At 38.4% G+C, this 21,439-nt stretch overlaps 1 protein-coding gene across 3 annotated transcripts in view; it reads left to right on the top strand.

Moving 5' to 3' along the window:
* Ncald (neurocalcin delta) overlaps positions 1–21,439 on the top strand; it is a 400,078-nt gene that overhangs the window by 112,958 nt on the left and 265,681 nt on the right. The window lies entirely within an intron of this gene.

The following is a 21,439-nucleotide window of genomic DNA, read 5'->3' as shown; positions in this document are numbered from 1 at the left end:
ACAAAATAAAAAGAAAGGGAATCTAAATAGTCAACAAATATTCAACAGAATAAGAAGAAAGGGAATCCAAATATTCAACATTAGCTAAAGTGTAATAAATTAATGATGGTACACTCTTTTGATGGAGGTATTTTGATAACATTCTATATCAGATTAAGAAGTTTCTCTTTGCTGGGGGTGGTGGCTCACACCTGTGATCCCAGTGGTTCCGGAAGCTGAGACAGGAGGATTGTAAGTTCAAGGCCAGCCTCATCAATTTAGGGAGGACCTAAGCAACTTAGCAAGACCCTGTCTCAAAATAAAAGTTAAAAGGGCCTAAGGATGTGGCTCAGTGGTAAAGCATCCTTGGATTTAATCGCTGGTATGAAAATAACAAGTTTCTCTTTTATTCCTAGCTTACTAAATTTTGTTAAATGTTTTTCTGTGTTTACTGGGATGACCAGATGACATATTTTTTCATCTTTAAGTGTTATTTTTTTATATTTATGGATTTTTTTAAAAAAACCGAATCTAACTTGCAATGATGAGATAAAACCAACTTGGTCATAATATATTATTCTTCTATATTTAGCTATATGTTTATATGTAGTTTGCTAAACTGTAGTCATAAGTGAGATTGAATTAAAAATTTCTTTCTAGTATTTTCCTTATCAGGAATGATTTTCAAAATATTGCAATTACTTGCTATTTGAATGTATGGTGGAACTTGACAGTAAAACTGGGCCTGATGTTCTCATCTATGGTATGACTTTTTTGGTATTTTTTTCTCAAGTCAGTTTTGTTGTTACACTTTTGATTATTGGTGCATGTTTTTTGGCTATGTGTGCAAGAGAGGAGTTTCTGGGACTTAGGATCCATGGTCTGCTTTAGAAGATAATATTAGTTTTCCGAGATGGTTGGATCAGTTTCAAAATTTTACACTCCAACCAGGAGTGCATGAGTGTTCTAATTTCTCCATGTTCTTTCTAATACAAGATATTTTCTGTTTTTATTTATTTACTTACTTTCATTGAAATGCTTCCTGTGGGTATTTTGTAGTGTAACATTCTAGTTTTAATTTGCATTTTCTTATAGACTAATGTGGCTGCAAATCTTTTCATAGATGAATTGACTACTGGATATCTTGAGCACTTTCAAATGTTTTAAAAAACGTGAAAAAATTGAGTTGCCTTTCTTATTTAAATTATATTTTTTTATTATAGACATTTTAAATGACATGTATTCTGGACATAAGACCAGAATAGGACACACACACACATACACATACACACACACAGCAAATATATCCTCTCTTTTTTGATTTCCCTTTTTACTCTCTTTCTAAGGAATGAAAATTCCTTTAAAATAGTGTCAAGGATCAATTTTTTCCTTTGTAGTTAATAGTATTACATTTTATTTAAGAAATCTTGGCCTTATTCCAAGATCACAAAGATATTTTATGATTTCTTCTGAAAGCTTTGTTATTTTACCCTTACATTTTAATCTATAATTCATGTAGACTCCATTTAATTATACATGGTCTGAGATAGAGAGTAGAGATTTTTTTTTTTTTTCTATGTGGGTAGCTAGTGGACCAAGTCCATTCTTTTGCCAAGGCACTATTTATCATATTCATTTATTTTGGTTAGTTTTTCTGAGTTTTAATTAACACCCAGTAAAATTTACTCTCTTGAAAGACAAGATTTGGAAAGTTTCAACAAATATATACAGTGGTGCAACTCCCACCACAGTCAAGATGTAGACTATGCCCAGCACCCCAAAGAGTGGTCCTTAGTGCTCAATCCATTCTCCCTAGCTTCAGCCATTAAAAACCATGATCTGATTTGTCCCTCAATTTTTCCTTTTTTGTCCCCAGAATATATAAGTGGAATTGTGTAGTACATAGTTTTTCATTTCAGCTTCTTCCACTTGGCATACATTTGTTGAGATTCATCCATGTTGTAGTAAATACCAATAGTTTGTTCCTTTTTTCTTGAGTACAATTCTATTGTGTGATGAACCATGGTTCACTTATCCCTTCACAAATTAATAAATGTTCGGGTTACTTACAGAGTTTGGCTACTGTGGAGAAAGCTGCTATAAATATTCATGAACAGGCCTCTGTGCGGACATGCCTTTTCATTTCTCTGAAACTCAGAAACAGACACACCTCTTCTTCCAATCAGCCCTTTACTAGGAGTGGATTTACTGCATCACGTTGGAACTGTAGTGAGGACATGTTTAACATTATTTAAAAAATATCCCCAAACTGTTCTCATAGTGACCATGACATTTTACATTCCAATTAGCAGTATATGAAAGCTTTAGTTCCTCCACAGACTCTCCAGCCCTTGGAATTATGAGTCTTTGTAATTTTAGAAATTAGAATTAATTTTTAATGTTATCCCATTGTAGTTCCAATTTTACACAAAATGGTGTTGAGCATCTTGGAGAAGTGTTTTTTCAAATCATTCACCTGTTTTTAAAATTATACATCTTCATATTATGAAGCTACTACGGGATGTATTTTGTATACAAACCCTTTATTAAATATGTGCTTAAATGCAAATATCTTTTCTCAGTCTCCAGCTTGTTTGTTCATGCTATAAAAAGTGTTATTCAAAGAGCAGTAATCTAAAAATTTTGATGAAGTTCAATTTATAGTTTTTTTTCTTTTATGGAGGAATAGTTTTGTGTCCTAAGAAATTCTTGCTAAACCGAGGGTATAAAGATTTTATTTATTTTAGAAATTGTACACATATTTGATAAAGGGTTTGTATACAAAATACATCCCATAGTAGTTTCATAATATGAAGGCGTTTAATTTTAAAAACAGGTGCATGATTTGAAAAAAACACTTCCCCAAGATGCTCAACACCATTTTATGTGAAATTGAAACTATAATGGGATAATATTAAAAACTAATTCTCATTGCTAAAATTACAAAGACTCATAATTCCAAGTGCAAGAGAGGCTAAGGAGGAACTAAAGTTTTTTCATATGCTGCTGAAATTTTACTGTGTTAAGTTGTACAGTTATTTGGTTCATTTTGAGGTAAGTTTGTGTATTGTCTGAGGAAAGGTCAAAGTTCACATTATTTGTGTTATATGAATCATTTAGTTACTCATGTTATATGAATGACTAAATTTTCTAGTATTACATGCTAAAAAAAAACCTGTCCTTTTCCTCTTTTAATCACTTTTCACCTCTCTCTTTCTCCCCTTCCTTTGGAACTCTAATAACATGCGTATATCACTATTTATAGCCTGGTCCTATACTACCAGCTCTCTCTCTCTCTTTTTAAGTTCTCCTTTCCCTTTGGATTTCAGTTTGGAAAATTTCTATTGACTGTCTTTCAGTTTACTGACTCCTTTCTTAACTATTTCTGTCTACTGATCAGACTGTCAGAGAAATTCTTCACTTCCAATATTTCCTTTTTACTTCTAGAATTTATATTTGATTCTTTCCCATAGTTTTCCTCTGTCTACTGAGACTCTCCATCTTTTCTTGCAATTTATCGTTTTTCTTTTCTCTGTGAGAGTCTTTAACATGTTAATCATAGATATTTTAAAGTCTTTGATTCTTTCAATAACTGGGACATCTCTCTATCTAGTTCTGTTGATTGCTTGATCTTGACAATGAGTTGTTTTTTATTTTCCTTGTTTTGTTGAATATCTTGTAATTTTAATTAAAGGTCAGGCAGTGTTCATAGAACACTGTTTTTTAAAAAATTTGTTATTTTTAGTTATACATGACAGCAGAATGTATTTTGATATATCATATATACATGAAGTATAACTTATGGTTAAACATGGTGTGGAGTTACACTAGTTGTGTTTTCATATATGAACATAAGAAAGTTATGTCTGGTTCATTCTAAAGTCTTTCCCATTCTTATCCTCCCTCCCTTCATCTGTTAAATCTGGTGAACCTCCATTCTTCTCCTACCCTACCCACCTATTGTAAGCATCTGCATATCAGAAAGAACATTTGGCCTTTGGTATTTTGGAATTGGCTTATTTCACTTAGCAGGATAGCCTTGGTTCCATCCATTTCTTGGTAAATGCCATAATTTCATTATTCTTTCTGGCTGAAATATTCCATTGTGTGTAAGTGCCACATTTTCTTTTCTATTCATCTATTGAAAGGCACCTAGGTTGGTTCTATAGCTTAACTATTGTGAATTGAGCTGCTATAAACATTGATGTGGAAGCATCAATGCTGATTTTTAAGGGTATATACTGAGGAGTGGGATAACTGGGTCAAATGGTGGTTCCATTTCAAGTTTTCCAAAATGCTTTCCAGAGTGTCTGCACCAATTTGCATTCCCACCAGCAATGTATGAGTGTACCTTTTCTCCCACGGCCTCACCAACATTTATTGTTACTTGAATTCTTAATAATTGCCATTCTGACTAGAATGAAATGGAATCTTGGTGTAGTTTTAATTTACATTTCTCTAATTGCTAGAGATGTTGAACATTTTTTCATATATTTGTTGACCTATCCTATTACTTCTTCTGTGAAGTATCTGTTCAGCGCCTTTGCTCATTTATTGATTGGGTTATTTGTTTTCTTGGTGTTCAGTTTTTTGAGTTCTTCATATATCCTGGAGATTAATGCTGTATATGAGGTGCAGGTGGCAAAGATTTTCTCCCATTCTCTAGAGTCCCTCTTCATAGAATACTGGTTAATAAATTAAATAATGAATATATCTCTCCTTCTGTAAGGCTGTTGACAGAGGCTGAGTCAATCTTGTTGGTTTTTGGCAATGTTATTTGTTAGTAGTGAGTTTGGGTGGGGTTGTGCTTCTAATTTCTGTAGTTAACTGAAGTGTACAAGACTTCAGATTTCTCCAGTGAGTTGCCGTATGCTGAGTTTTGTTTGGTATAACAAACTGTCAGTGTTCTACTCCATCCTCAGCTTCCAGATGATCTTCCACACCTGCTCCACACCTGCTTCCAGATGATCTTCCACACCTGCTCCACACCTGCTTCCAGATGATCTTCCACACCTGCTCCGCAGACGTGCTCTTTCTCTGTGTTTGTACTATCTCTTAGCAGTAGACTGCTCTTGGTCATTGCTCAGTGCAAAGCTGTGAAGATGGTTTCTCAGTTCTTCTGGTTAACCTCAGTCTTAGGCCTTTTATATCTGGGCCTTGGGGCTGAGCTTTGTCAGTTTCCTGCTCTTTATAGTGGTCAATCTCTGCCTTGTATCTGTGGGGTATCTTGGGTGAGAGAGAGTTTCCGGCCCCTCTCTCAGTGAGAGCAGACTTCCTGTTTGTGTCAGTGCAGGATTCTGGACCTGAGAGTTTCTTGTTCTTCCTTGGGACAGATGGCAGGCTATTGCTTCTGTCCCTTTCCAAGGATCAAAGGATCTTTGCTCTGACATGGGAATTAGGGAGGTTTTCTGCTCCTTGTCCAGTGGTTGAAACCTGTGGATTACTTTGAAATAAAATTATGAAAAATTGATAGAATTTCTTGCCCGTGTCCCACTAAAGGAAGCATTCTCCAGTCCCTGACCTTGCCTTTACTCTTTCTCATGAGCACCCATTGCAGACAGGTGGAAAAAAAAAAGCTAGAGAGAGAGAGAGAGAGAGAGAGAGAGAGAGAGAGAGAGAGTTTGAATTCATACTTCTGAGGTTCCCAGGGATTCTACATTGCCTTGCTAGCCCACACTTGTCCTTTAAAAACTCATTTAAAGTTTAGCTGTTTTCTCATGTCTGCATTTATGATGGCCACCTCTTCCTACTATGCCCTGCCAGAAGTGACAGTGTATGTGTCCTGTTTCCTCTTGGAGAGGCATATCACTATTTGCAAATTAGTTCCCCTGGTTGCCTTGAGGCCTTGCTTTCTGAAGGGCTCAATACAAGTTATGATTTTGTTGATTATGTAGCTTTTTCTTGTTGTTAGGATGAGACTGATATTCTTGGTGCCTTTCTACAGTGTAAGTGGATGCCAAACTGTGTTGCATCATTTTAAGAGTCACTGATGTAAGTTTTGGTGCAAATAAATTTGCCAGTCAGAAATGAATAAAAGCTGAACCAAAACAAAACAGAAAACTATAATCCAAAACTTACTAGGAAAACAGAGAGGATTAAAATGTTATTCTTTTCTTGGGTTGGCTATATTTGACTTTCCTTTTTTTCCTTCTTTTTTCTTATATATACATTTTCTTTCTTTCTTGGTTTTTTTTTTTTTTTTTTTTTTTGAGGGCTGTGTGGTTACGAGGATTGGGCTCAGGGCACTTGTTTGGCCACTGAGCCACATCCCCAGCCCTATTTTGTATTTTATTTAGAGACAGAATCTCACTGAGTTGCTTAGTGCCTTGCTTTTTGCTGAGGCTGGCTCTGAACTCACAATCCTCCTGCCTCAGCCTCCCCAACTGCTGGGATTACAGGCATATGCCATTGCGCCTGGCAATTTTTTTTCATATTTTTAATTGGTGAATTATAGTTGTGCATAATGGTGTGATTTGTTGTTACAATCACATATTATAGCAATACATTTTGGCCAATCATTCCCAGTGTTTTTTTTTTCCCTCCCAGGCAATACAGGCCTCAGTGGCAGGAATTGAACAATATAGAATATCTTAATGTGAGGTCTGGGGTGAGGGACAGAGGAAGACTTGCTTCTGCCTGACAGAATTGCCTTCAGGAGAGGGAAATGAAAAAGACAAAGAGACAGCAGAACAGGTATCCTGGAGAAGTGCCCAGAAGAGGAGTGTGAAATAAAGGATTAGAAAGAGGACTACTGAGGTCTGTGGAACTAAGGAGTGTATCACTAATTCCGATAGATCCTCCTGGTTCCCTGCCATCTCAGGAGTGGTTCCCTCGACTTCCAGCTTGGATGTATTTAACCTTTGATGTTACTGTTACTCCAGTGGTGGTCTTGGTGAATGGAAATGACAACCCCCAAAAACAGTGGCCTGGGAAGAGGGAGGGAGGAAGCAGGTGAAGCACTGATAACATCGATCCTTTCCTAATACATCCTTTCCCAGTGACAGTGCAATGGACTCTCTATTCTTGTCCTATAATAACTCTGCCCAGTTAAAATAAATTTCAGATTCTTATAACATGTTTTCTGAATGCCCCAACTGATATGTTCTGCTAAAATCTTCAATGGTCAGTTAATCTCCCAGTGTGCAACCTATATAAACCCATATCTCCTCTGTGATTGGGGCCATTTTCTACCCAGAAAGTGAGCCCATCCGATGCCTGACGGATTGACTCCACTGCTGAATAAAAGGCATAGCTGATCCATGAAGTCTGCCTCTGTCCCAGTAATTTATACTTTCATATGATGCCAGAACTATTTTGGTTACTTTTGTATACACTTGGGTTCAATGGCATCAGCATCTGCTCAGAGCAGAATCAGGGGCCCCAGCTCAGACCTGATGAATCTGAATTTGCATTTTAACAAGATTGATAAGAGTGATCCATACGCACTTGAATGGTTGAGAAGCAATGTTTTACATAATCATGGTTTCAATTTTTTTTTTGTAGCCAACTCTACTTTAAGTAATGAGATTAAAATTTTCCTATCAAAATATTGTGAAGATAACTCTAAGGATACCCTGAGGTACAAGGCACAAAATTAATGAATTTAAATGCATTTTATAGCTAAATTATTCAACTTAGTTTAATTGAACAATTACCATGGTTATGAATATTTAAAGCTTTTTTTTTTTTTTTTAAATTTCCTCCTTGAGCTTTGTGTTCCTAGCATTCTAAAACCTTGACTCTTCTAGCAGTGATTTTCCTGGTGTTTCCTCTTAAAAGGATTTCTAGACCTGTGGTTAGGATTTGAATGTCTGGCCAACTCCCCAACCCCCAATGCACATGTTGAAACCCCAAGTGATGATATTAAGAGGTGAGGGTCTTCATGAGGTGATTAGATAATTGGGTGGAGCTGTCACGAATGGAATTCATGCCTTTAAAAAGAAGCCTGGGGCATTCTTTTTGTACTGTGGATTCAACTCAGGGGCACTTGGCCACTGAACCACATCCCCAGCCCTATTTTGTATTTTATTTAGAAACAGAGTCTCACTGAATTGCTTAGTGCCTTGCTATTGCTGAGGCTGGCTTTGAACTCGTGAACCTCCTGCCTCAGCCTCCTGAGCTGCTGAGATTATAGGCCTGTGCCACCTCACCTGCAGCCTGAGGAAATTCCAAGGGAAATTACCCACAATGCAGCAGGCTTCCTGTGATGAGAAACCTAGAATATCTTACCATAAGCAAAGGCGGCTCAGGTTGTCTTCCTCAGCAGCTCAAAAATTCTCGGCATTAATGGATCTCTTTAATATTCTCACATTGTATACTTTAAAAGGTTTATTGTCTTGAGTTTTCACCTGCTAGGAAACCATTAATTGCAAAGGAAATCAATCTAGGATTTTTTAAAGTGCTACGTGGGGACTGAAATGGAGCAAATTATATTCTATGCACATATGATTATGTCAAAATGAAACCCACTATAATGTATAATTAGGATGCACTAATAAAAACGTTTTTTAAAAAGTGCTAAAAAATAAAAAAATAAGACTGAGGGAACTTGTGTGCTTTACCTACTGTGTGAGTACATAGCAAGGACTGTCTATGCACTAGGAAAAGACCCCCTCACCAAACACTGAAGCTTTTGGCACCTTTATCTCCAGAACCATGAGAAATAAGTGTTTGTTGTTTATAAGCCACTCACTCTGTGGTATTTTTTATAGCAATCCAAACAGACACCTATGCAGTCTGTCTCCTGAGGCAGGTCTCCCTCTCTCCATCTTGGTGTCTGTTCAAAAAACAGGTTCTTGAATGAAGCTGCTTTTCATGCTTTTAAACCAAGCCCACAGGGTCCTAGCAAGAGAACCCCTTCTTCTATCCAGGTTCTTGCCAAGAGCCCTCAAGTTTTTAATCTTCCTAACTTTAAGCATTATGTGTTGGAATGATGGGAGGGGGCTGCTCAAAGGATAGTTTTCTCAACTTTTGGTGAAGGTTAATTTTACATCTATCCCAATTCTTAAGCTATTCTCTTTCCTTTGGTTCCATAAAAGTGCTGGCCACAAGGTAGGATTAGCTAGCCTCTGCTTTCCTTTTCCTTTTAGACTCAGGTCTTCTAAACACATCCCTCTTCCCCATTTAGCAAGAGACAGGAAGTCAAGTTTTCTGGAAATATCATTAAATTGTTTTAAAGTATCTTGTTGACTTTGTGACCATCACATATGTGTTCCAAGCAAATAACCAGAGAAGGGCACGAGGTCATGCTTTTCGTTTGTGTGTTTGGTAAAGACTTGTCTGTCCTGGCCAATGACTTCTGCTTTAATCTCAGAGGTCACCTTGATTTACAGGGGAGACTGGTCATTGGGCCTTTAAGTTGGGCAGATTCCTGCAGCAGAGCAATCAGGGTTAGGTTTGCTGTGGATAGAGAACTAAATGCAGATGCTGGGCCAACAGGGAGCCACAGGTTAGCTCTGTGACCAGGGATCCTAGGTTGGAGAATGAGCTAAAATTATGAAGAGGTTCTACCATAGTTGAGCTCTCCATTGCTTTTATTGCCAAAATCATGTTTATGGGAAAAAAAATGCAGAAACAGAAGGAAGGGTGACCAGACCTCTATGCACTTAACCATACTCAATCTCAACAATTCAAGAAGTCACTCCTTTGGGGGTGAAAGGATTTAGTGACAGGGAGGAATTATCTTCTAATAGTTTCCAGGAGACAGTTTTGTTTCATGTGCCCAGGCAGAAATGGTTGGGAAGGAAAAATGATGTTCCTCCTAATAATTCTTTTGTATGCATGTGTGAGGGTATCATTTGCTAATTGTTATATATTATTACATATTGTGACAATCGTGTTCTATTTGTTGCTTTATCTATCTCCTCAACTCCTGCTAGTAATGCCCTTGTGCTATAGATGGTAATAGGGAAGCTAAGAAAGGGAGAGGTCATGTGTGTTGAAGCTCACATAAAGGAGAAGGGCAGGAGCTGCTTATAGATTTTAAAGAATGGGTGGAATTATTCCAGGAAAAGAAAGGTCACTGAGGACATATAACAGCCCAGGCTGCAGCCAGCAGATTTCCAGCTGCTGGAGAAGCTGGCTGTAGTGTTCTTCATTAGATCTCTGCATTGCCTCGCAACAACAAGCAATCAAAGGCACTCACAGGACCGGGCAGCAACTTCTGCAGTGACGCACCCTGCCGGTCCCCTCACCAGAGGAGGTTGACGCAGGTGCCATTGGTGTGCAGCAGTCTCTGGCCCCTCTCTCTGTCCTTGTCATCTTTGACTCCTGCTGCAGTGCTGATTTGGAAACTCATAACAACTGGCCCGGCTCCCCACAAATGCTCAGCCCAGGAGTTGGAGTTGACAGCTAATTGTGGGCGCTGATTGCTCTGCTGACAGTGCTTCATGGCTATTTCAGTTTTTCTTGAGAGTTCCTTAATTAGAGGAAATGACACTGTGTGCTGTCCAATCAGCCTCTGGTCAGATATTATTACATTGGTAGGAGAATCGGGCAACATTTGGTGTGCTCTTGGCAAGCTCTTACGAGGTTCACAGCCTCCAGAGATCTGCTTGGCAGAGCAGTGGTCCCCAGTCAGCAGGGAGGAGGTTTGCCCCTGGCTTAAAGAAAGAGTGTTCCACATTCCCACGTGGGCTCAAAGTACCCAGGACTCCCTGGGGCCTCCTGTTCAGGCAGCAGGGTCCCCCGGAAACCTCATACCTCACGGTGGCCACTGCCCTGATGGAAGGTTAACTTTCCCCTTTCTAAAATGAAATATTACAGGATCCTTCAGCATTTGCTTTTGTGGTTAACATGGATGGAGAGATTCTTCTATTTTTTCCATGGAGGAAACATAGATATGACCCCAGGATGGCTCCTTCTACTTGGTGAAGCTCTAGAGGTGGTTTCATATGGTGAGATCTCACGCCATTGCTTCCACTAACAGGAAGACACTCTTAAGTTAGAAACCATTTAGAGTTGTAAGTTTGAAGAGTTTTACAACTCTGAAGTCCAGAGAGTATCTTTTACTAGTTGTTTCACAGGTAGCAGGCCCTTCTGGGGCTGCTTTTTTGAATGCTTTATTTTGGAATAGCACATACAAACTTCATGTATTTATCCTCATCTAAACATCTAGGTATGAATGCTTTAAAAATTAGATTATTTGTCAAAGACTGTTGATCCCTCTGGTTTCTTATTTGTGGGATTAATTTATACCATCAAAGGTTTATTGATCTTGCTGGGGTGCCCTGGGGTTAACTGTACCCTGTTCTCAAGGAACTTACATTCTAATTAGGAGGTTAGTAGTCTTAACTGGTCTCTCATGACCCAGGTATCTAAGAGGTTTTGTGTTTTTTCTCCTGGAGTTCTCAATGATAGAGAACAAAGACTAAACAATTGATCCAGAGTTGGAAAGATTAAGAACAAGGATACTGAGAATTCTGTTCCTTATTTATTTATTTATTTTTGACTGGGGTCTTAACAATTCTTGAGCTCAAGGGATCCTCCTGCCTCAGCCTTTCAAATAACTTGGACTACAGGTATATAAGACATGTTTATGCTTACTTTTTGGTTTGTTACATGGTGTGCTAGGGATTGAACCCAGGGCCATGTGCATGATAAGCATCTATCATTGAACTACATTCTAGCAGATATTGAGGACTCTATGGCAAGATCACAGTGTTCTAGGTTACACAGGGAGAGCAAGGTGTATGTGTGTGTGTGTGTGTGTGTGTGTGTAAGTGGTGGTGAGGGTTAGTCATAAAGATGGATGCAGTGATAATGGCCATGGTGGGTAGGTAGAAGCTAAAGAAGGACTCCATGATGTCAACGAATGGAGAGTGGGCAAGAGAGAGAAGAAATGTGTATTGTCTGTGTTTTCTGTGGGTCTGTCTTTGGCTCCCCAGCTGAAGGATAAAAAAGGGCCAGACATGACATTTCTTTTTTGTTGTTGTTGTTCTAATTAGTTATACATGATAGTAGAATGCATTTTGAAATATCATACATAAATGGAGTATAACTTCTTTTTGTACATGTTGCAGAATCACACTGGTCTTGTAATCACACTGGTCTTGATTACAAGGCTCATGTGTTGACCTTAGGTGGATAGGGTAATAATGTACAGTTCATTCTACTCTCCCTCCTACCCTCTCACTCCCTCCCCTTCCTTCACTCCCCTCTGCCTAATGCAAAGTACCTCTATTTTTCCCTAGCTGTCCTGTCCCTTCTCATTGTGAATTAGCATCTGCATATCAGGGAAAACGTTCAGCCTTTGTTTTTTGGGGGGATTGGCTTATTTCACTTAGCATGATATTCTCCAGCTCCATCCATTTACCTGCAAATGCCATAATTTCATTCTTATTTAGGGCTATTATTCTACTGTATATATATACTACATTATCTTTATCCATTCATCTGTTGAAGGGCATCTAGGCTGGTTCCATAGTTTGGTTATTATGAATTGAGCTGCTATAAACCTTGATGTGGTTGTGTCATTTCTTTCTTTCTTTTTTTTAATCTCTTTCATCTCTTGGTTCAGTTAGATTCTCAAGTGTGTGCTTCCAAAGTATTTCTTGAAGAAATTCAGCTCATTCATGGGATTTATGAAAATCATTTGGTTATAGTGATCAAATTTCTCAAATATAGAAATGATTGAGATGTTCACTGGTTCATGTATATGGTGTCTCCAGAGCAGTTCCTGATATGATCTTAAGATGATAAAAACACAACCAAACACACCACAGTGAAGAATATGAAGTGCCCATCAAATAATAATTATTTTACTCTTGGATCTAGAATGTTCTCCAAAGGCTCATGTGTTGAAGACTTGGTCCCCATTGCTCAGGATTGTTCAGAGGTAGAAATTTAGGAAAGTGATTGGATCATGAGGACTCAGACCTCATCTATGTATTAATTCACTGATGAATTCATAACTGAGTGGACTATTGAGAGGTGGTGGAAACTCAAATTGAAGGGGGTGAGATCTTGGGACATGCCCTTGGGGACTATATCTTGTGCAGCCCCAATCTTCCATCTTCTCTCTCTCTCTCTCTCTCTCTCCTTCCTGGCTGCCACGAGGTGAGAAGCTTTGCAGTATCATGCCCTTCTGCCTTGATGTTTCTTTCGCCACATGCCTAACAGCAATGGAGTCAACTGACCATGGACTAGAACCTCAAAATTGTGAGCCAACACAAATCTTTCTTCCTCTAAGTTCTTTTCCTTGGGTATTATGGCACAGCAATGGGAAACTGACTTATAAAACTTTCAAGTGAAGGGAAATTATTATCTCTAGAGAGACAGTCTAGGGAGACCTCAGAAGGTTCCACATGGTGAATATGATTTTGCCTTACCAGGGAAACTGAAAATGCTGTTCCCTTGTATAAGCCATCGGTTCTCCTTCTACTTTCCTGGTCTTTCAGGCTAAGTGCATTTGAAGGCTCAATTGAGCAACTTCAGCTTCTTTCTGATCCCATTACTATCTTCCTGCTCAGCATCAAGTTTTTCTTGTGTTTGTATTTAACCAACGTCACCCTCATGAAGGACTTCCACTGTAGAAGTCATGGTGAAAACTAGAGAATAAAATTTGAATTAAAAAATTGAATGAAAAACAACTACAACATTATGATGTCATAATTATTCTACATTCTTATGTATTTAGTGATTCCCTTGCTGATCACCGGGCACCACACACCCTGAGTCCTTCGAGGTAGTGTCTCATATTCATTTGGTCGCCCAAGTGCTAGGAACACGTGAGCATTAAACCCTGTGCACCTGAAGTGAGTGTGTCCTATGTCCAGTTTGTACTGAAGCAGTGGTGACTGTTTCCATTGCATATTTTCTCAGGTAGCATTTTAAAATTTCTTAAACTGTACTCCAGACACGACAGACCTGACCAGAATCATGTGGTTACCATGGCATCCAAAGACAGTCTTTAGGAACTCATCGACTTCTCCAGACAGAAAAAATGGTAAACTACTCTGATGGAACATTCTCTGCCTTATATGCTGAGAATAGAAATGATATTTATCTGAAGCAGGAAATCTGATTTTCAAAACTTCTCTCAAGCGTAATCTTTTATAATATATTTGCCAAAAACCTCTCAATGGCTTATACACCCTAGCACTGCTTGCTAGCAGCTTTTCTTTCGTCTCTGATTTGGAAGCTTCTGATGGAATAAAATAGAAATGTGTACGACCCTCGCTAGGAAATCCCTTTCAATTTCAGAGTTGAAGTAATTGAGGCTTCTTGTTTATTCAGAGAGACTGAAGCAAGAATGGGCCTACCAGGAATAAAATGGCAGGTTTGCTTTCTTTCCAAGTGACCTCTCCCCTTCTGATACAGTCCTGTTTCTGTACTTTAAGTAAATTTTACTGTGTATATTTGAGGTTTACAGCATGATGTCATAAGGTACACATAGGTAATGAAATGGTTACTATAGTGAAGCAGAGTAGTGCATCTATTATCGCAGTTACCTTTCTTTTTTTTTTGACAAGAGCATCAAAAATCTACTTATTCAACAAAATCCCTAATACAATGCAGGTTTCTTTTTTTTTTTTAACATCAGTGATCATTTTGCATAGTATGTCTCTAAACTTGTTCATCCTACCTATATGCTGTTTTGTAATTGACCTACTTCTCATTCGCCCTATCCCGTGCCCCCAATCACATTCTCCATCTCTGGTATGATAGTGTGCATGTACACACATACACACACACACACAGACACAGTCTCCTCACACGAGTGAGATCATGCCATATTTTTCTCTCTAGGGACACAGTTCTTTGATGTTAATCTAATTCTCATTAATTTCTAACTCCAAAGCAACAGAGCTTAGATCATTGAAAGGATTGCTTTTTATAAATTTTTATTGTCTGAAATGTCTGCCTCATGGAAAGACTTACCAGCTTAGGGCCTTGGAGTTCATAGGCGGACTGTTTAAAATCATTCATTTGTTTTGCTTGAACCACTTGGAAGGGTCAAAGCACTTTTATATTCATTGTTATTTGAGCTACAAAGGGGTAACAGACCCTCCTGAAGCAGGGAGACAGAACTTTAAAAAAAAAATATATATATATATTTATAGTCTTTTTTCAAGTGAGGGATGGAGGATATACAGGGAAAGCAAAATTTTACCTTTTTTCTTTCAGAGTCCCCCCCCCCCTTTTCTTCTGTCTGGCTCTGAGAATTAAATTGACATAAAAGAGATGAACAAGAAAAAAATCATACAATTTTTTTTTTTTTGTACCGGGGTTTGAATTCAGGGGCATTCGACCACGGAGCCACATCCCCAGTCTATTTTGTATATTATTTAGAGACAGGGTCTCACTGAGTTGCCTAGTACCTTGCTTTTGCTGAGGCTGGCTTTGAACTTGCAATCCTCCTGCCTCAGCCTCCTGAGCGGCTGGGATTACAGGCATGCGCATTGCGCCTGGCTTATCATACAAATTTATTTAATGCAAGTTTTACATAATACAGGAAACTTAATAAGGTAATAAAAATCCAAAGAAGCCATTAAAGTCAATCACTCATACAGTCAATGGGGCAGAGAACAGAAACTGTGTAATGCAACGAGGCTGAAGGGCGTGGGCTAGGCCAGGCCATGGGCAGAGAAGCCACAGGGAAGACCAGGGTCAGCTCGACACAATCCCTCTGTACGGATTTCCCTGGACTTCAGCTTCTTGTCCTTGATGATAAGAATGAGACTTTCTTTGTGGAATAGGGAGGACAGTTTCCCTGTGGGAATTTCTTCTCCTACTTTTAAGAAACAGTATAAGGGTCAAAGTGATCTTTTTGCACCTGCTATTTTTTTTAATGTTCCTTAATTTAAAATAGTCAATATCCCAGAGCCATATAATTTGAGCTGGCACATTTTTTACTCCTTGAAGGCTCAAGAATGTCTCTTTTAAAATCCAGTTCTTACCAGGAGGCAGACCTTGAACTTGAACTTAATTTAGACTTGAGTAGGTTTAAGGCTTACAACATGATGTTATGGGATACAAATAGTAAAATGGTTACTATGGTGAACCCATTAGCATATCTATCATCTCACAGTTACCTTTTTTTAATAAACAAGAATATAAAAAATCTACTTATTCAACAAAATTCTTAATACAGTGCAATTTTACTAACTTCAGGGCTCATTTTATACAAGGTATCTCTAAACTTGTGCATCTTTACGTCTCTCAAGTTGCCCATGATGGACAGTGTGAGGATGGGAAGGGGGAATTTGTAGCTTATTTTGGAATTATCTGGTTACTGATTGACTTTAAACTCCTTGTAGGCAGAGGTTATCTTGCTAACTCATTCATTGATGGACCCCCAGTTCCCAGAACAGTGCTTGGCACATAGTAGATGCTCAGCAAATAGTTTTGTCAAGAAATGGGAATAACAATAACACCAACATGTTCATCTCTGCCTGTCCTCCTATCATAATATATTCCAACTTCACAGAAAATGTTGATTATAAGAATTATAGCTAAAATAAATGGGCCAAAAATTGGGAATAAAGGGGGAAACATAAGCTGTCCACGTGTGAATGTCAAAATACTGGTTGGAGGGTACTGAACTAAGCTGTAGGAAAAAACCAAAGGAGAAACTGAAAATATAACTCCTGCCTTCAGAGAGCTCAAACTCCACTCAGAGAAACAGAACACCCACTACAGAAAGGCTGAGGAGAATACCATCCAACAGATTGGTTGGTTGACTCTGCTCTTTTGGAAACTCCAAGTTGGGAGGGGGGCTAAAAGGATCCATTGCAAAAATGCTTGGTCTCAGGGGGAGGAAGGAGTGGAAGAATGTTACTGTTATTTTCTTCATTTGGTTCTATAATTACCTGTACCTTTTCAAGTGTTTTTATGTAAGAAACTAAATTCAGCTACTGGTCCAGGGATGAATCATTCTAATTAACTGGAAGAGAAAGTGAACTTTGACAATGCTTCAATTGGCTCTTTTCTTTAAATAGTCAAGTAATTATTCTGTAATTTAGCATCACTAAACAATTACTTCCATCCTTATCTCAACCAGAGCTAATATTTTCTAAGTTTTTCAGGGCTATATTTTTCAAGATTCTGTCTTCAGACCACCTGCTTAGTTGGATTTAAGGGGTCCAGGGATCTTCTCTTCTTTTCCCCTTAATAAACATTTTATTTTAGAATAATTTATATTTACAGAAAAAATTACAAAGATGGTACAGAGAGTCCCTATATTTCCTTCATCTATTGTCCCCTAAGGATAACTTCTTATATAACTGTAATATATTTGTCCAAATTAATAAATAAAAATAGACACAATAATGTCAACCAAGCCACAGCCAATTTAGATTTCTTCAGTTTTTCTGCTGCTTCCTTTTCCTATTCAATCCAGGATATCACATGACATTTATTTATTTATTTTTAATACAAATCCTTTTTATTTATTTATTAATAGCTCAGTTGGTAGAATGCTTGCCTCACATGCACAAGTCCCTAAGTTCAATCCCCGGCACACACACAAAAAGATTGACCATCATATGACATTTAATTGTCATATTGTCGTATCTCCTTAGTCTTCTTAGATCTCTGATACTTTCTTAGTTTTTCTTGAATCTGCATTTATAATAAGCTCTCCTGGTGCTTCTCAGACACTAAAATTCAACACCTATTGTTCTTCCAAGGCTAGGGATAGAGTCTAGACACAGCTCACTAGTGCTGAAAAACATGTACAGAGAGACCTTCCCTTACCTGAGTGGCACTTAGCATACTCTATGCCTCAAGTTGAGCTCATGTCAATCAGGGATCTGGGGGGACATAGAAGGCACATTCTGTAGGATTCTGGAGAAAATCTAACAGATTTAACAAAGTATTTTTAACAGAGGTATAGTCAGGGTTAAGGGACCCTCTAAAGGTTATTAAAGCAACCAGGAACTCTCTGCAGTAAAAAGCTTTTACTCTTTGGGAAGAGGCCAGGGGGGCAGAAGCCACCCAGCCAGGGCAGTTACCAGAGATGTGTAATTGCAGAACCAGCTACAGCCAAAACTTTGACAGAACCTGCTCTTGACCTCCTCTACCCTGGATCTCCTACCCTAAGAGAAACTGTACCTTATAGCTAAATCAATAAGTGCCCAGATGGAAGAAAAGAAGTACCATCTGAGATAGTCATAGAATTAATAATGAATTCTAACAATATAACATTCCTATACTACTTTGTAAGATTTAGATAAACTAGTACTTTTAATTTTTCTCTTTTATTACTTGGCCCTAATTTTTGAAAGAAGAGATGGTTACCTCTTTTGCAATATAGCTAAATAAATTTTGGGGATTAAAGAAAAAGATTCTGAACATCTTTGTTGTTGTTGCTGTTATATTTGTAAAGAAACAGCAACTTAGATAATGGAGAAGAGTTGATTTTAGGCATCCAAGGGATTTATGGGAATCACTAAACTTTAGAACTGCACTTCCCTGGGGTTTATTCAATGAGTAGTTTTTTTTTTCTTTTGCCCCTTTTTTAATGTTGGGGGTGAGTGGTGAGATTTCTTTTCCTCGTTTCAAACGAGTAGTGAGTAGTAGAAGTTAGAAAAGAGACTACTAGCTCTATTTTGCATCTTTTGACATTAAGCTTGACATTAAATATGTGAGGTTTGCCAAAACACAAGGCTTGAGGGGGGTTTGTCTTGTTCATGTATATTTTTTTCATAGATATGGGCTTTCTTTTGTATTTGCTCAGCCTCTACCAGGAAAAGAGCACGTCTACATTTATTTTTAAAAAATGGTTACATTTTGGCCTTGGCAGGAAATAGAATCTACCACAGAGGGTTTGAATGAAGAGAGTTTAACAAAGGGGACTTTTACAGACCTGTGAGTGGAGTCACTGTAATCAACAAAGTGAGTGCACGTGCATGCGTATGTATGTTGGGGGGTCTGGCACTGGAAACCAGCAGCAATGGGAAACCATTGCCATCCCTGGTTCAAAGTGACAAAAGTAGTAGATATCAGTGTCCAGTGACATTTGTAATTATGGAGGAGGTCCACTTGGCAGAAACCATAGCTGTGGAAGGATATGGCTATTGTCAGGCACTGTTGTGAAAGAGAGCAGGGAAAACATCACCCATCACCTCCTCCCACCCTTCCACCTGCAGCTGGTGCTTCTCGTTTGTCAAACCCAAGAGAGGTCGGAAGGCACAGGAGTGTGTGGTACCTGGCAGGGGGAGGAGGAATTGGTGGGGGTATTATGAAGTTGGGATGTGCAGGGGCTCACAGAATGGGCCATTGCAACTGAACCTCCTAAATTATTGCTTTCAACAATAGCTTTGGAGAAAATGCAGTGTGGATGCATTAAATTAATGAGCAAATCCATCTTACTGTTTTGCAATCACTTACTTCCGAACCTATTCCAAAGCCTTAGTGCACAAGACCCTGTTTCCCTGAGTTGTGTTAGCTTCAAACTGTGGTGAGAAAGATATTGACCTTCACTAATGTGGAGGCTGAATTTGACCTTCAGGGGCCCTGAGGAGGGGGTCCAGCTTAGCTTGTTTCTCCAACTGGTGTTCTCAGAGTTAAAAGTGGCCCTCACAGCCTGTGTGCTCTTATTGTCTTAATGGGTTGTTTCTGTTGGAGCTAAATGTAATTACTAAATAATCATTTCCAGTTTTTCATTGATTATTTGTACATGAATTATTTAATGAAAAGAGACCCAAATTGACCCAGCTGTAGAAAGCCCATTTCTGGGAAAAACATTCACTCTATCCCATCTCCCTGTTACAGGTTATTTGAAAACGAAAGCAAAGCAACAAAACAATCTTAAATGTTTCTGGCATCTTTAACCAAACCTGGTCCCAGGAACATTTAAGAATTTCTGCTGTGAGGCACAGAGGAAGAAAGCTGGAAACAAGACTGGCTGCTAAACGGGGCTAGGTTTTCTTTAGCTGAGGTTTCAGAGAGTGGCAAATGTCAGCGCCCTGAAGATTGCATTCCTGGGAGAAAATGAGCAAATCCATCTTACTGTTCATGTTCATGTTCGATTTTCCTTTTCCTGATGGATTCCCTCTGACATACTTTGCATCAAATCTTTAAACAATGCAGTGAAGACTCCTCAGCCTCTTTTTTGCTATACTGTTTTTAATCTTAAACAGCCTAGCTTTTCCTTTGAATAGTTCCTTTATTTTTTATTTATTATTATTATTTTTTTTATTAGCTACACATTTCTTTGAATATTTCTGATGGATTCTTGGGCAAAGTTATCTTCATCTAAAGGGCTCCAGAAAAATAAAATAGAATCATGCTTTTAAATGATATTATTTTTAATTAATTAATTTATGTTCATTAATTGATTATATTGCTTTTAGGCTTCACGGTTTCTCTTGTTCATGAGCTTGGAAAATGTCTGGCTTGGCTCTGTCTTCAGTAAGAAGGTAAAAATGGTCCATTGGCTTAAGGGAAGTTCAGGGTCTCTGATGTTTAGAGCCTACATGAGTTTAAGTGAAAATTTGAACAAAGCTAAAAAGTAAAAAGAAATCTTGACTATCATGACTTATTAAAGAATGTTCATGGCTTTGAGAAGTTAGCATCACTAGCTACCCACAGTTTCTTACACTAGCAGAGATCAAGATTCTTGCTCTTGTTGGTCTGAGCTGTGCAAGATGTCAGAGCAGGTAGGTGGTAGTCTACCCAGTGCCATGCTAGCTTGCTTTAACCTGAGAACCTGAATCCCCTGATGATTTACATAGCTCCTATGTAAATGTTGCCTTCCACATTCTTTCAAGGTCAGCTGGTTACCGGGGTTGACTGTTTTAGTTCCTCACAGTAGTAGATCCATTTTCTTTTGCACTGCTACCTCCCTAGGCAGAGACCTTCCCTGTGGCCTGAGTTATTGAGATAATCTCCAGCAAGCCTCCCTGCTCATAATGTTCTCTTGCTCTTGCCACAAACAGGCTTCCTGGACAAGTTCACTTATCAACTGCCTCTTCTTAAAACCTCTCAGTCAGTTCTTACCTACAGAGTGAAATCTCTGTCAGTATCCAGTGAAGAAATTATTGTGAGCAACCACTGTGGGTACACAGCTACATCCACTTGCCTGTTCACCTTGTGACCTTGATTAGTTGGCAATTTCCTGAATGGCAGGAGTTATACTTTGTGTATAAGGGCAGAGTGACCAAACTGACTTTTTTTTTTAATCAGTGTTCTTATTACTTATTTTTGGTTGAGAATAATTCTTTAAAGCATACAACTTTGAAAATCGAAAATATAGTTCCCTCCAGAAATATATATGGGGCTTCTAATATTTAAGAAACTTCCCATTTAGAATTCATAGATTATAAAAGCAAGAGTCTCATTACTCCATTCTTCTGCTCAAGGCACAGTTTAGTAACAGACACTGTGCCAAATCCTTGGCACACCAAGATGTGTTAAATCTTGCCAAACAAAGCCTATCAGGAACACAAAATAGTCAGGAAACGTAAGTTAATAATAGCTTCTTGCAGCAAGGAAGAGTAGACATCATGGAGAGCTG

The sequence above is a fragment of the Marmota monax genome, unplaced genomic scaffold (genome assembly GCF_021218885.2).
Source record: "Marmota monax isolate L192 unplaced genomic scaffold, Marmota_monax_Labrador192_F-V1.1 WCK01_AAM20220418_F8-fsc00003, whole genome shotgun sequence".
Lineage (NCBI taxonomy): Eukaryota > Metazoa > Chordata > Mammalia > Rodentia > Sciuridae > Marmota > Marmota monax.
Note: the sequence above shows the minus strand (reverse complement) of the source record. Positions and strands in the feature narration are given on the sequence as shown.